Source organism: Podarcis vaucheri (genome assembly GCF_965113315.1).
Source record: "Podarcis vaucheri genome assembly, chromosome: 4".
Taxonomy (NCBI): domain Eukaryota; kingdom Metazoa; phylum Chordata; class Lepidosauria; order Squamata; family Lacertidae; genus Podarcis; species Podarcis vaucheri.
Genome location: NC_138762.1, coordinates 105,902,884 through 105,918,962, shown reverse-complemented (window position 1 = coordinate 105,918,962; position 16,079 = coordinate 105,902,884). Strand labels below are relative to the sequence as shown.

The window sequence follows — 16,079 nt, the reverse complement described above, 5'->3', positions numbered from 1 at the left end:
ACCCCGATGCCAAGGCGGCGTCTTATTTGCGCGAAGGTTTTTCTTTAGGTTTTAGAATCCCGGTGGTCTCTACCCCGGTTGCCAGAAACCCAGCCAACCAGAAATCGATTAGGGATATGCCAGAGGTGGCACGAAGAAAAATTGGCAAGGAACTAGCTTTACGTCGCATGGCCGGTCCATTTGCGGTCCCTCCATTTCCCAATTTGCATATTTCACCTTTGGGCATAGTTCCCAAAAAAGCCCCGGGGGAATTTCGCCTAATACATAATCTTTCACATCCCAGAGGCACATCAGTAAATGATGTGATTCCCCCGGAGCTTTGTTCAGTGAGGTATGCTTCTTTGGATCACGCAATCAAGATGATCCGAAAATTTGGGCCAGGCGCCTTACTGGCAAAATGCGACATTGAATCAGCATTTCGGCTGCTTCCTATTCATCCCGATGATTTTTGGTTGCTGGGATTTCAGTTCGAAGGGAGTTTTTACTTCGATAAGGCTATGCCCATGGGCTGCTCAGTTGCCTGTGCGGCCTTTGAGAGTTTTAGTTCGTTTTTGGAATGGGCTTTACGTGAAAAAACCGGTTTAAGCGGTGTCACGCATTATCTTGATGATTTTTTGGTCGCCTCTGCAGGCAATACGGGGGATTGTGTGGTCTTATTGCAAGCCTTCGCTTCCTTAACGAAAGAGCTGGGCGTCCCGTTAGCGGCTGAGAAGACCGAGGGTCCTTCTACCAAGCTGACTTACCTGGGTATCTTGTTAGATACCGTGGCTCAAACATCTAGCCTGCCTCCTGAAAAAATAACCAATTTAAGAATGGTCATCGAAGAGATGATTCCTTTAAAGAAGGTCTCCCTGCGGCAACTTCAGTCTTTGCTGGGCCACCTGAACTTTGCTTGCAGGGTGGTCGCTCCCGGGCGACCTTTCTGTTCACGCTTGGCCAGACTCACCTCGGGCCTGCAGGCCCCGCATCACAGGGTCCGCCTTCCTGCTCAGGTACGGGCTGACCTTGCTATTTGGTTGGAATTCTTGGAGGAATTCAACGGGGTGTCCTTGTGGCAGGACACTTTGAACCTCCACAACGACTTCCAAGTGCATTCGGATGCTGCGGGGTCCTTAGGGTTTGGCTTGTACTGGGATGGCAGGTGGTGCGCTGAGCGCTGGCCTCCTGCATGGAGGGGGCAGGCTATAACCAGGGACTTAACCTTTCTTGAGTTTTTCCCCATTGTAGTGGCAGTGCACTTGTGGGTCGAACAATTTAGGGATCACCGTGTTTGTTTCTGGACTGATAACCAGGCGGTGGTGAATGTACTGGCCAAGCAGTCTTCACGATCCCCTCGGGTATCTGCCCTTCTTCGGGCCTTCGTCTTGCATTGCTTGCGTTTTAACATTGTTTTTTCTGCCCGTTTTGTCCCAGGAATTTCTAACGAAATTGCTGATGCTCTGTCCCGTTTTCAGATGGAGCGTTTCAGGTCCCTGGTGCCAGTGGCTCGAGACCGTCCGGAAATTTTCCCGGATCATCTCTGGAACCTTGGCAGAACTTAGTCTTACAGGGAGTAGCTGCATCTGTGGCACCTTCTACCTTGAGGTCCTATAAAAAGGCCTGGGCGGACTTTTTGTTATTTAGTGGGCAGCCTGCTGGGGAGGTTACCACCCCCCACTCCACCTCTCAGGTGCTCCGGTATCTGGCACATCTATTCCAGATGCGTCGTGCAGCTAGGACCCTACGCCTGCATTCTGCAGCAATTTCCTTTTTTAGTAAAGCATATTTTAATAAAGATCCGTGTAAGAAGTTTGTAGTGCGTAGGGCCCTGGAGGGATGGGGGCGACTCACTCCTTCCAGGCCCGTCTCCAGGCGACCCATTACATTTGAATTGCTGGCGCAGATGCGGTCTAAGCTGCGGAGCATCTGTTGGTCGAAATTTGAGGTTCGGCTATTTTCAGCAGCCTTTTCGTTAACTTTCTTTGGGGCCCTGAGGGTTGGCGAAGTGGTCCTCGAGCCCAAGCAGGACGGAGGTTCCAGGGGTTTGTTGATGCAGGATGTGAGTGTGTCTTCAAGGGACCTGCAGGTTCACGTCAGGAATTCAAAGACGGATCAACTAGGTAGGGGCGCTGTCATTACACTTCCTGCGACGGGCGAAGGTGGCCCTTGCCCGGTGAAGGACCTTAAGAAGTATTTAGCCCTGCGCCCTGGTGGCGAAGGGCCCCTGTTCATACACGAAAATGGCCGCCCGCTGGTGAGACACCAGTTTGCGGGAGTGTTGCGAAAAGCTGTGGAGGCTTGCGGCCTCCCGGCTTCTGAGTTTGCCCCTCACTCGTTTAGGATTGGGGCGGCTACAACTGCCGCTCACTGGGGTTTGTCAGTTAAGAGGATAAAGGACCTGGGTCGGTGGCGTTCGGATGCATTCAGAACATACGTGAGGAAATAATGTGTTGTTGTACTTACATATGTGTGTTTTACCCTAGGTCGGGCTGCTATCTGTATTTGGATAGTAGGGCACAGTATTGTGCACTGGGCTGCAGACAGAGCTCGCCAGTCCGGACTGGGTGACGGCCTGGGATTCCCGCGCCGCGTTCAGGTGTCCTGGATTTCCAGAAGGGGGATGCTGTGGAGGGAATTGTTACCTCTCATGCGAAGGCGTGTCTTCCAATGTGGCCCTCCTTCAGCGATCGTGGTGCAGCTCGGGGAGAACGATATGGTTTCCTCTTCCTGCTACGAGCTGCGTGCTACCATATTACAGGACCTTGGGGAATTGGCGGCACGGGTGCCGTCAACTAAGCTAATTTGGTCACAGCTGTTGCAACGCCGCATCTGGCGGGGTAGTCCTTGCCCAGTCGCCACGGAACGTGTAAGGAAGCGGATTAATTCCGCAGCAAGCAGGCTGGTGGTGAATCTGGGTGGGGCTGTAATTCCTCACCCTCTGATTTCATTCAAGGCGACTGAGTTTTACAGGGATGATGGGGTTCATCTCTCGCCATTGGGGAATGATGTGTGGCTGGATGATCTAGTGTCCAGGCTGAGGGTGTGGTTTAATTTGTGAGTGGTTGGCGGCGAGCGTAAGGGCTCGAATGGCGGTTAGGCATTGGTTAAAATTGGTTGGTGGAGGGGTATGGATTGGCTGTGCCTGCCCCTCCAATGCTGCTGAGACGGGTATTCCGTTAAAGGAATTCTGAAGCTTACCATCCCCCTCGTCCAAACCCTGACGGCAGGGTGCGGGCCGTGTAAGCTTCAAGGAACATGCGCGGAGCAGTGAGAGTCTGTGACGCAGCTCCATCTGACTCTGACCATGTTTCCTCCGGGACTGGCTAAGGAGTCAGTGCTGTCCCCCAAGGCGGGGGGGGACGTAGTCATAACCAATGCCTAAGCAACCACTCTCAATCTGTATATAAAATAAAGTTGTGGCCAAAATTATGCCAAAAACCAAACAAAAATTATGTGTGATGTCTGAGTTATTGGGGAAGGGGCTTTGTGGGACCTCAGCACGCAAAGCGTGTTCTCATAGAAGAGAGAGCACGTGTTGCGGATGGGGCCAAACAAAGCCCCCAGTTAGTGACCAGCCCATTGAGGGCAATGGGATGGAGCAGATTGGTTAAAGCTGTTACTGGGGCAAAATTGATGTTGCCAATTTAGGGGTGGGTTTAGTCCCCTTATATAAGCAGGGTCCACAGCTTTCTCTTTCTCTTTTGCTGTGGACATCGGATCTCCCGCCCGCCCTCCCTTGTTTGGGCTTGCGCTTTGACCTTGCTTTGCCTGTCATGGGGTCGTTCGCCTTGGTGCGGGGGCCCAGTAGGAATTTGTCCAATTGGCTGATTAGTGCGTGCCTTTTGGGTTTTGCCTACTGCTTAGCAAATCGTCACAACTTGTAAGGTTGGCGGTTAGGCATTGGTTAAAATTGGTTGGTGGAGGGGTATGGATTGGCTGTGCCTGCCCCTCCAATGCTGCTGAGACGGGTATTCCGTTAAAGGAATTCTGAAGCTTACCATCCCCCTCGTCCAAACCCTGACGGCAGGGTGCGGGCCGTGTAAGCTTCAAGGAACATGCGCGGAGCAGTGAGAGTCTGTGACGCAGCTCCATCTGACTCTGACCATGTTTCCTCCGGGACTGGCTAAGGAGTCAGTGCTGTCCCCCAAGGCGGGGGGGGGACGTAGTCATAACCAATGCCTAAGCAACCACTCTCAATCTGTATATAAAATAAAGTTGTGGCCAAAATTATGCCAAAAACCAAACAAAAATTATGTGTGATGTCTGAGTTATTGGGGAAGGGGCTTTGTGGGACCTCAGCACGCAAGTATATTACACTTCAGGAGAGAGTGGGGATTAGCAAAGTTTGTGATAGTTTGTTACAAAGGAATCGCAGAATGAATAATTGACTGGAATGTGATGCCATACAAAGAGCAGAACTGAGGCTAACAGACTCACCTCAAATCTCGCCTCTGTCATGATCTCACTTCACTATATGGTTTGACCCCATAAGAGCCGACTCAGCCACTTCAGTCTACAGAACTTGCATTTCTCCAAGTGCCACACAGTGTCTCTGCTGCATTTTTGAGGAATCTTCCCTTTAGTGCGGCACCACGTGTACTCCTGAATGCCCGTCACTCTTTTAGACGCCTGCTGGACTCCAATTTTCATCAGCCCAGCCAGCATGGCCAATAGTCAGGGACGTTTATAGAACTATAGAGTTAGAAGGGACCCTGAGGATCATCTAGCCCAACCTCCTGCAATTCAGGAATATGCAACGGCCCCATACAGGGATTGAACCTGCAACCTTGGCATCATTAGCATCACACTCTAGCCAGCTGAGCCATCTTCCCATCCAACCAAACCAAACCTCACCTATTCCTGATTTAAAGCTTTAACAGGTCAAAACAAGCACTCTAAATAACAAGAGTGATTGGGTTGTATTTATAGGATTCTTGTATGGGTCAATGAGATTTATTTCTGCATTATATTTATATTCCATTTTTTCTTCCCCGGAGCTCAGGTTGGCATACAGATGTTTCCGCCTCCCCATTTTCTGCTCACAGCAACCCCGTCAGTTTTGTAAGCTTCCTAGCTCAATGGAGACTTGAACCCTATTCAAACTACTGCAAGTCACTGGCTCTTTGACCTCATTCTTTGAGCTCTTTGAAGCCTGATCATTATACTAATACATTTGCCCTGCCAGTACAACTTCAGAAGTGTTAAATATGAATAATTTTTTTGTTATAAATCCTTGGTGAACTTTCTATGTTAATTAAAGAAAGAAACATTTATTTACATCTTACAATTGGAGGCATACGGAGGGTGTGTGACAAGTTCTATTTCTAAGAGTCTACAATAGAGTGACAGATCACTATCAGAGGAACAGGAGGTAAGAAGGGATCTAAAACTATCACATGCTTTAGGAACAGTTCCCGAGTAATTTCAAACATTAGCTATAATCCTGAACACTCTCAAACGAGGAAAACCCCAGTGAATATGAAGCCTATAGGCCAATTGGCGCAAATGTTCTCAAAAGTGCTTGCTTCTCAGTTCACTTCCAACTGTTCTTCTTCCATCTGTTAGTACCTTTAATTAATTATGTTATCCAATGGCATCTGTGTGTGCATGTGTGTGCGTTAAATGACATTGAAACAACCCTCCAAAACCCAGTATTTGTCTTTTCTGACACAAAGCCTGCTGCGTTCATTTCATTTTCTGCACTGAGAACATTTATTTTAATCCACGGTTTTTTCTTCTCTGTACCTCTTTGTCTACACATAGGAGGGATGAACATTATAAAGGAGCCTCACTTTCATATCTCCTTGAACGAGTTAACTACATTTTTTTTTTTAGCTGTCTCATTTTGAACACTTAACTGTCATAGGGCAGAGCATGGACCATTTCATACATTTTAAAATAATACATTGTCTCGTTGGCGATAGCACTGTCATTTGTTTTCATTTTGCTGAGATGTCGTTTTCTCAGATTGAAATATATATTAAAGGAGAAAAGTCCAACTTTCTGGGAAATACAACCAAAGATTAGGGTTTGATTTTCATTATTATTTGATGTTGAGGATCCAACTAAGGAACAAAAACAGCAAAGTGTAAAATATGGGCATGGTGCAGTCAAAGTTAAATACTTATAAGACAAAAGGGGCATCTTTAATTCATTAATGATTTCAAACGAAGAGAGCATATCTCTTTCTACTTCTTATTGAAATCAGTGGATTCAAAATAGATCATGGCTATATCATGCCCAAGTCAAAATAAGTTGTAAGTATTGATTTGCACAAATTCATAGAAACAGAATGTTACAGTAGGTAAAAATACACATGACTGATTTGGGTAGAACAAATTCTATCTCCACCCAGCAAATGTGTTCCAGAGATAATGGCGAGTCATTTTGACTGAGCAGAAGTCTACTTGCATGAGGCTGCCCACATATATAAAGATTATTATTCATATTATTCCTATATGGGCATATCATACTTACAGAACAGTAATATTCCAGAGATGTGAACAGAAGGTTTTAAATATAGTCAGCTTCTGCTGACGCAAATTATTTCTTTGTCCCCAGTTTCCAGAGAATGTATCTGTTGTAATTAATCCGATCAGAAGCCACATATTAACAAAAAGCTCAATTTCATTTTTTAAAATGATATCATTAACTACATACACGTACACACACACACACAAAATAGACCACAAGTGGCAGCTAGAAACTGAAAATTTTAAATGAACACTTTCTCCATATCCATCTCTTTCACGTCAAATAAGAAGAGAAAAGCATGTTTGAGAGAGATAGTGTTATGGAAAGAGCTTCACACGGAACTGCCTGATTCCCCTAAAGCTTATTCATCAAACTAGATTTGGCATAATGTGTTCTAGTGATTTTCACAATGTTTTAATGTGCAGTGTTCCTTAAAATTACTGCTATGATAAAGCAGGCACATTTGCTCATTTGAAAGAAGCAGCAAATAAGAATAATGGAAAAAATCTAATGTTGATCGACAACAAGGACATTTGGTGGGCAACTGGGAACAGTCGCAACACCATGTGTGAAGAGCTATCAGCGATACCCTCTGTTTAGTAATGAACAATCTCTCTGGCCAGACTGAGACATTTATCTCGTAGAGTAAAACCTAGGTGCTAGAGAGTCCTCCAGCCTCCTTAATGCCTACAATCATCTCAGCTACGTTACCCGCATGACGATGTCACTCCACACATGGGCAGCAAAGTTATGCCACTAATGATGCCCTCTACGCCTCATGGTTCTTGGCCTCCAACATCCATACAGTGAATGTAACACAATCTGGAACCCTTATTGTTCAAGGTTTCAGAATGTGGGGCAACCTCTCCAATTTGCTGATGGCGGTTGTTTCTGCATTTCTTATAGCATTGGCATTGTATACTACACAAATATCTGTGTAGTGTACACAAATATGTGTGTACCTTATTTGCAGTCTCTTCTGCTCACTAAACAATTGTCTTTCTCACAGAATGGGGAAGAATGTAGGGCTGCTTGCTCTCAGAAAGGTTTTCTTATCCCAAGTGTTGCCTGTGACAAAACAATATTGGTTGCTTTTTGGGTGCAAAATAACATGGCTCTCTCTGTGTGTGTCCATAATCTGCAGAGGAGGGAGGAAAAGTTTCTGGGTGGTATATAACTTGAATAGCTGCAGCTGACAAGCTTTTTAGCATAGCTGCCAAGGAGACGCTATTGGCAAGAGAGAAATTCCTATTATATTCCCCTAATGTCACCATTAAATTCTTGTGTGAAAAATTTACTTGGAAAGTGCTATTACCTCAGTACAGACAGCATTCACTGTTGCAATTACTGCTTGCTGTGTTTTGGAGAATATTCCTCTCCAGTGGGCTTTCTTTCATATTTTCTAAATAAGTTTGGAGCTAAATTCTAGTGCAAGTAGGAATCCTCAATGAAAATGTTCTTATTTAATATGCAGCATGGTTACTCAATTTTTAGGCCCAGAATAAGAGGTTGTTGGGACACGGGTGGCACTGTGGGTTAAACCACAGAGCCTAGGGCTTGCTGATCAGAAGGTCGGTGGTTCGAATCCCCATGACGGGGTGAGCTCCTGTTGCTCGGTCCCTGCCTCTGCCAACCTAGCAGTTCGAAAGCACGTCAAAGTGCAAGTAGGTAAAATAGGTACCACTCCGGTGGGAAGGTAAACAGCATTTCCGTGTGATGCTCTGGTTCGCCAGAAGTGGCTTAGTCCTGCTGGCCACATGACCTGGAAGCTGTACACCGGCTCCCTCGGCCAATAAAGCGAGATGAGCGCCACAACCCCAGAGTCGTCCGCGACTGGACCTAATGGTCAGGGGTCCCTTTACCCTTTAAGAGGTTGTTAGTTGATGAGCAGGGTAACTCAAAGCTGGATAGGAAAACCACAAGAATAAGCAATAATAACTGGAGACAATATTTAAGGGACCAGTCCAATGCACAAGAACCTGACACAAAGCAAGTTGGAGTAAGTTAAGCCAGTGTAAAGTTACAGGAAAAACTGGGCATTTAGCTGGATCTGGTGTAGACAATCTTACTTGATTACAAGTGATCACCAAAGAAGAAAGAATAAGATTTATAGCAGTGGGACATTCTCTGTTTACATACAGAAACTGAATGCATTCCTCCACAATGAAAACACCCACCCAGATTCCCAAACCTTTGTTGTGAGTCCTGCACTTGGTTTATGCACTCATTCTGAGCTTTGTTTAATTGTCAAGATGCAAATCCTATAACTGTTTCACAGCATGGCAGTTGCCACCTTTATAGTTTTGTCTCAGGTCAGCTCCCCATCGGGCAATAATTGCTTTGGCGTTTTTTAAATCAACAGCTCCTCCACACACAAATCTGTCTCTCGACCTCTCTTCCAGAACGTTCATAAAACAACAGCGTTCAGTTTTGTTACTTACTCCTTCCTTCTCTTTGTGTTATTTCTGTTTTCTGTGCTTGAGCTTGCTATGGATTTTGTTGCTTGCTGCCTTTGGGGCCGGGCAGGAATTTCCCACTAGGCCAATTGGCTCTCGCCTGGTGGTTTTGTCTGCCTCATAGCAACTGTCACAACTTTGGGTGGTTTGGCATTGGATGAGCCTTGGTCTTCATCAGAGAGAAGGTTGTAGCCTTTGCCTGCCCCTCTGAAGGAAAGGGTACCCCATTATAGGCATTTGGGAGGAGTTGCTTCTTCTTCTTTTTTTAGTGATATTTATTAAAGTTTAACAATTACAAAAAAAAAGAAAAGCAGGCAGCGATAAAAAAAAGAAAAAAGATTACAATACTTCAAAAATAAAAGAAAAGTACAATACTAAGAAAAAAAAGAGAAAAGAAAAGAAAACCAAAAACAATACAACAAAGCAATAATAGTGAATAAACAAAAACATTTAAAAACACTAACATCCAGTATTTTCATATGCTTATCTTTCATTTACTTATTTCCTTGACTTCCTCACACCTCCCTTTTTGTATTCTAATTCAATTAGTTGTTTCAGGAAGTCCTTTCCCTCTTTCTCAGACTTTGTTCCATAGTTTATCTTGACACAATTTAACCTTAAATTTTACACTTTGACCCATTAACAATCTATTTTTACTTAATTCTTTATAACCTTTCTGCTAAAACCATGTAAATTCATTCCAGCATTCTTTCTAACATTCATTAATTTTACAATGTTTTTGTAAATATACTTTACATTTTTTCCAATCTTCTTCCACCGACTCTTCTTCCTGGTCTCGGATTCTGCCAGTCATTTCCGCCATTTCCATGTAGTCCATCAGTTTCATCTGCCATTCTTCCCTGGTAGGTAGATCTTGCGTCTTCCAGTATTTTGCAATAAGTATTCTTGCTGCTGTTGTGGCATACATAAAAAAGTTCTATCTTTCCTTGGCACCAATTGGCCAACCATGCCCAAAAGCAAGGCCTCTGGTTTCTTCAGAAAGGTATATTTAAATACCTTTTTCATTTCATTATAGATCATCTCCCAGAATGCCTTAATCTTTGGGCATGTCCACCAAAGGTGAAAGAAAGTACCTTCAGTTTCCTTACATTTCCAACATTTATTATCAGGCAAATGGTAAATTTTTGCAAGCTTGACTGGTGTTATGTACCACCTATAGATCATTTTCATTAAGTTCTCCTTTAAGGCATTACATGCCGTAAATTTCATACCAGTGGTCCATAACTGTTCCCAGTCAGCCCTCATGATATTATGTCCAACATCTTGTGCCCATTTAATCATAGCAGATTTCATCGTTTCATCTTGAGTATTCCATTTCAACAGCAAGTTATACATTCTTGACAGATTCTTAACTTTAGAGGAGTTGCTTCTGTCTAGATGCTCAGGCAGGGCCACAGCACTCCTCAAGGCAGCAATCCTGTGAGGGTGTTCCTATTTGATGTAAGTCATAGGCTCCCTCTCTTCCGGGCTGACCCTACAGGAAATACTTCCAGCAGGCAGGCTGGAGGTCAATTGTTGTCCCCAATGTGTATGCCAAACCTCTTACATCTGTAATCGATAAAAAATATGGCATTATTTGACCTGAGGTATGTTGTCTTGTCTGGTTACTCTACATGAGACAGGGCAGCAGGTGATGTGGTGCCTGGGCACATAAGTGGATAAGAACAGTTTATCTCTTCCATTCCATTTCCCAAAGAAACTATATTATTTACTACAGTGGTACCTTTGGTTAAGAACTTAATTCGTTCTGGAGGTCTGTTCTTAACCTGAAACTGTTCTTAACCTGAGGTACCACTTTAGCTAATGGGGCCTCCCGCTGCTGTCACCGCACAATTTCTGTTCTGTTTGTTAAGAAGCAAAGTTCTTAACCCAAGGTACTATTTCTGGGTTAGCGGAGTCTGTAACCTGAAGCGTCTGTAACCCTAGGTACCACTGTACTTAGGAAGTCTGAGTCAGGCTCACATAAGGGCTACACTAGACATAACATTGAACAAATCTTTGCATTTAATGCACAAGTTTTAAAACAAACGCAAATAGCATCAGTTCAGCTATTTATTTTAATATAATTCTCGAAATCACAGCAAATATGGAGGGGCAATTTAACCACTTTCTTCCTTTCTGCAGTCCTGAGCAAAAATGCTTCTTCTGAAGCTACAATTTGCATCAGGAAAAGCTGCTGTTAAATCAAACTATGCACCAGACATTCTTGCCAGAGTCACAAAAGTTGTTGTTTAAAAGAAAAGAAATGAAAAGTGAGACTATATGAGTGACTTGCCTACTGACAACATTGGCTAGAACTACCCGGATCTAAAAAAAACACTAAGAAAAGAACCGTTATATAGTTCTCAAAGCAAATTCACCTTGATTGCTGTACAACACCCCCTGGCGTCACATTTTATAATACATTTTAACGTTATAATTGACCTGTGTAGCTGAGTCCATTTTTTTGTTAATATGAGAGAAAAAAGAAACCACAACTTCTCTTAAAAGATATTAATGGTCAAGGGATGTGTGTTTTAATCCTAACTAAATCTTGCTAAGAATAGTGTCATTTTCCATTGAGCATGCAGCCTCTGAAATGTTGACCTTGTGTACTTCCTGACCTGCCAAGCCTTTTATCTTCACAAATATCTGGGGTTTGTTGAAAATTATAGGGCCTGGAGGGTGTTATCCAGCACCATACAAGGCTTAATGATGACTCTGCCCCATGAAGGAAATTGCAAGACAGAGAAAGAGCCCTCTCCCAGTGGGAATACAGTGGTACCTCGGTTACCGAACGCCTCCATTGTCAAACATTTTGGTTCTCAAATGCCAAAAATGCTTCCGTTTTTGAACGTTTTTCAGAACTCGAGCATGTGATGCGGCTTCCACTGAGTACAAGAAGCTCTTGCAACCAGTGGGAAGCCATGCCTCGGTTTTCGAATGTTTCAGAAACCTGTCTTCCGGAACGGATTATGTTTGAGAACCAAGGTACTACTGTATATATATATATATGTGCTGTGCAATAGGACAAAATGAAGAATTCAACAGGTGTCCAAGAACGCAATGTTAATGTATCCAAGAAGGCCCTTCCTGACTTACAATGTCAATTGCTGGAGCTTATTTTGAACCAATCAATTAAGCAAATACTATAAGACCTGAATTAGCTATATTGATTATTCCATAGCACAAAGTAGTATGTGCACACATGTGCAGTCCTGCCAATTTTCCTGTCACATTTAGTTAGAATTACTTATACATACTTTAATAAGAGATTCGCTCTTTAAAAAACAGTAATTAAAATGAGTTTTCTAGTGCTTTGAAAGAAAGATGTATTTTGGAGATATCGGAATGCGTTTGTGAGAAAAGAGGACAACAGATAAAATGCTTCATGTAATAGCCAATAATTCTGCATTCATTTAGGTATATTAAACTTGGGCTGCAGTGCTATAGCTACTTACCTGAAAGCAAGCCCCATTGAACTCACGTCTGAGTAAATGTACCTAAGATAGGATTTCATTCTTATTTCCATTACATTATTTCCATTTGTGCCCTCCAGCTCATTTTTGTAGGCTGTTAAAAAGGACTCTTACTGGCCAGTTCACATATTCATGTATATGTTCACTAGTCAACATTTGATAACATGCAGTTGGCTGTATCAACTGCTTTCATTGTCCTCCATATTGTGAGGTGATATAAAATGAGGTTCACCCAGGGCATGATTATTGCTAATTGAAAACGGTAATATTTGATGTCCATTTTTGTAAGGACCCAAGCATGTGCCAGCTTCTTTCTGTCTAGATCAGTGTTCAACTCTTGGAATCTTTATTTGTGAAAGGAAATTAAGATTTGTAGAGCAAGAAGACAAGATTCACAGGCCTTGCTGGCTAAATTCAAAATTTGACCGAAAATAAAGAAATGCATTTTAAAAGCATTGTTGTCATTGCTTTTAATCCCCTATAGCAGGGGTGGATAACTTTTTAGCCATGAGGGCTATCCCATCATCAACTTCTTCCTTCCCCACTGATTGATGCATGGAACAGATAGGGAATGTATCCTTCTTCCCATGTAAATTGTGTTCCTCCCAATCCATGGGTAGGAAAACTAAGGCCTGGGGGCCAGATCCAGCCCAATCGCCTTTTAAATCCGGCCCACAGACAGTCTAGGAATCAGTGTGTTTTTACATGAGTAGAATGTGTCCTTTTATTTAAAATGCATCTCTGGGTTATTTGTGGGGCATAGGAATTCATTCATTGTTATTTTTCAAAATATAGTCCGCCGTCCGCCCCCCAAGGTCTGAGGGATGGCGGACTGGCCCCTGCTGGAAAAGTTTGCTGACCCCTATTGCAGCTGTTTGCTGGGCTTAGGGAGCACAGGATGAGGAGTGAGTTTGGTGGCAGTTGACCTCTGTGAGCTGCATGCAGGCCATGGATAGCCTACTGGTGCCCCATGACAAACAGATATTTGTTTGTTTGTAAGGACTGAAATGCATGTGGCTGAATAGGGATTTTGACCCAGGTTGCTCTTGTTGAAGGTCAGCACTATATTACAATACATTGCAACTGCCTTATAGCGTACAATCTTTAAAAAAACCCCACCATATTATGTTAAGGCTTTAAGTCCACAGTTTACATAATTTGTAGGTTTGTGATTCCCTTAAAATAAAAGTTTTAATTTTCAAAAACTCACTATATTCCCTTTTCAAAGTACCAGTGTCTGGTAATTAAAGTACAAGGCACAAGTTGTAGTTTTTCCCTCCTCCAGAGTTTTCAATTAAACCCACTATATAATTTTCAATTAACTCCACCATATAATTTTATGTTTTCTGTCTCAGTGCTTGTTTCATATGCACAATACCATGGCCAGACTGGAATGATGATTGAACTTTTCGCACTGAAAATGTGAAAAGTATGCCTTCTCTTTGGAGATTTCTTTTTCATCTAAAGGCAATTCAGTTTATATCAGGAAGCCCCAGATAATATCAAAATATGTTGAGCTAAATGCAAGCAGACAGGAATTGGGTTGGAGTGTAATCAGAACTCTTGTTACAAGAAAGTACTGTCAGATTGGTTGCTCAGAATTTATGTGCTTGGTGCAGCAGAAAATGGAGCCTTCCATGAGCTTTAAGCCTTGGTGAAGAGCTGAAGGAAGCAACTGCATATTTATGTCCTCTGTGATTAAAAAATAAAATAAAATAAATTGTGCACCAGGCAATACCACACAGCCCTAGAATGAACAGACTTGAACAGATCGAGGGACCATGGCATTGCAGCACCGGGGAGAGAAGGGTTAAACTGGAGGTAAATGCAGAATGCAAATCAGTCTAGCATGAAAAGACAACACCAGGGAGAGTGCTTGGGCCTTGCCTGGTACAGGAACACTGGCATTAGCCATACAGATGAGAGCAGCTATACTATATGGGCAAAACAATCCTACACACTCAGGAGGTCGAGGTCTGTGGTAGAACATCGGATGTACCCATAGCCTTGTCAGAAAGGGGGTGGGGATTGCCCCATACTGAGTCAGCCATTTTAAAATTTCCCCCTGCCACTGACACTAACTGGCAGAATAAAATCTATGCCAGTTACGGGCAAACATACATTTTCACCACCCCCCCCAGCCTGTGAGAGATGTAGTGATGTAACACGCGCCTATGGTTGTTCTAATCTAAATACAGTGCCAGGTAGATGCTAGTGAGGGGCTTGAGGACTTATATTAAAAGTGGAAGTGAAAAAGATCTATGGGCCTCTTTGAAGTGTCACCAAACATCTCCCTGAATGTTTTACCAAAATTCACCTCTTCCCCCAACCCCAAACTACAGTGATTCTCAAACTGCAGTCTGTTGAGTCCTAGAGGATATACTTTGACTTGGCTCCTTTGTTGTGATTGGTTGAATGTGAAATCAGAATAGAAAAAGAATGTCTGGGCAAGGAGAACCATTCTTCAAATAGATGTTGAGCAGGTGTCTTCATATGTTACTTACAAAGACCGAACAGTAAATGTGAGAAAGCCTTGTTGATATCACATTATTTTAGATTCAATTGAACCTGTAAGTAGTGTTCTGGAGAAAAGTAGTAGTTTTTTGTTAAGGACATGTTTTATGAAATCAAGGTGGTAGGTAAATAGATTGGCTTTATGAAAACAGAGGGCACTTAGGGACTTCCAGGTTAGCGCCTCCAGCAATGGCGGATTTCCTCTGATTGGGAGGAATCTGCTCCGTGGAAATCAGGGTCTGGACTGCCACCGTGAGGCGGAGACCCACTAAAAACCACAGGCGGGAGAAGCCTGTGGACGTGGGGTTCGGCTGGCACCTTTTGCGCCTCCCCTACTCGTGGGGAAACCCGGTTTCGGGGATCCGGAGCGACGTGGGGTGAGCGGCGCGGTGCTTCGAATCGACTGCTTCTTTCACGGAGTGAAGCCGCATTGCTGTTGCCGGAGAGTGCTGACTTTTTCTTGTGGACAATTGGACTTTAAACAACTACCCGTGAGTAGAACGGAAAATTGGATCTTTAAACATCTTAATTTGGCACCGAAACGGGAAGGTTTCAAACAGGAAGTCCGCCTTCCTCTTTTGTAAATAGATTGAAGCAAAGGCGCTGCAAGCTAAAGTCTTGGAAAGCCTCTTCTAAAGGATTAAATTTCCATCGGTTAAAACTACTAAACCCCCCTTGGAAGCAGGAGAAGAGGGGGGAAATTTTAGATTGCCTAAGCCTGCAGGAGAGAGAGTGAAGAAAGATAAATTACCACCGTTTTGAACCTGGGAACGGGCTGCCAGTAAGATCGACGTTTTGGGAAAGTTCATTGACTGTGAATAAAACGTATGTTGACAGACAGTTAAATAAGAGAAATATATTGTTTCCATTGTTTCCTTTTGCACTTAAAAAGGAGCAAAAGTAGCTGAAAATTGAAACTAATTTTGTTGCTGGATCTGCGTTTAAAAGGATGGATACAAATAGAAATTGTTTCCTCTAGAGGGAGCTTTTGAAACTGTTGTAGGAGTGGAGCTGGGGAATTTTCCAGCTGCAGAGATTAAAGACCGTGAGAATCAGAGATTGACCTTGGACAAGAATGTCAACAGAAGAAGCCTTAGTGATTGCATTTTGCAAGATAAGTGCTTTATTGGAACAGCTTCATGAGAAGACGGATGTGATGACTACTAAAATTGATAAT

The 16,079-nt window shown here is 43.4% G+C and overlaps 1 long non-coding RNA gene across 1 annotated transcript; it reads right to left on the bottom strand.

Moving 5' to 3' along the window:
- Positions 1–5,534: 5,534 nt before the first annotated feature.
- Positions 5,535–7,760, bottom strand: LOC309531759. The gene is made up of 3 exons (XR_014219431.1): positions 7,416–7,760; positions 6,457–6,556; positions 5,535–6,044 (listed from the first exon to the last, which is right to left on the bottom strand). It is a non-coding gene; the product is annotated as an uncharacterized lncRNA (long non-coding RNA).
- Between the last annotated feature and the right edge of the window lie 8,319 nt (positions 7,761–16,079).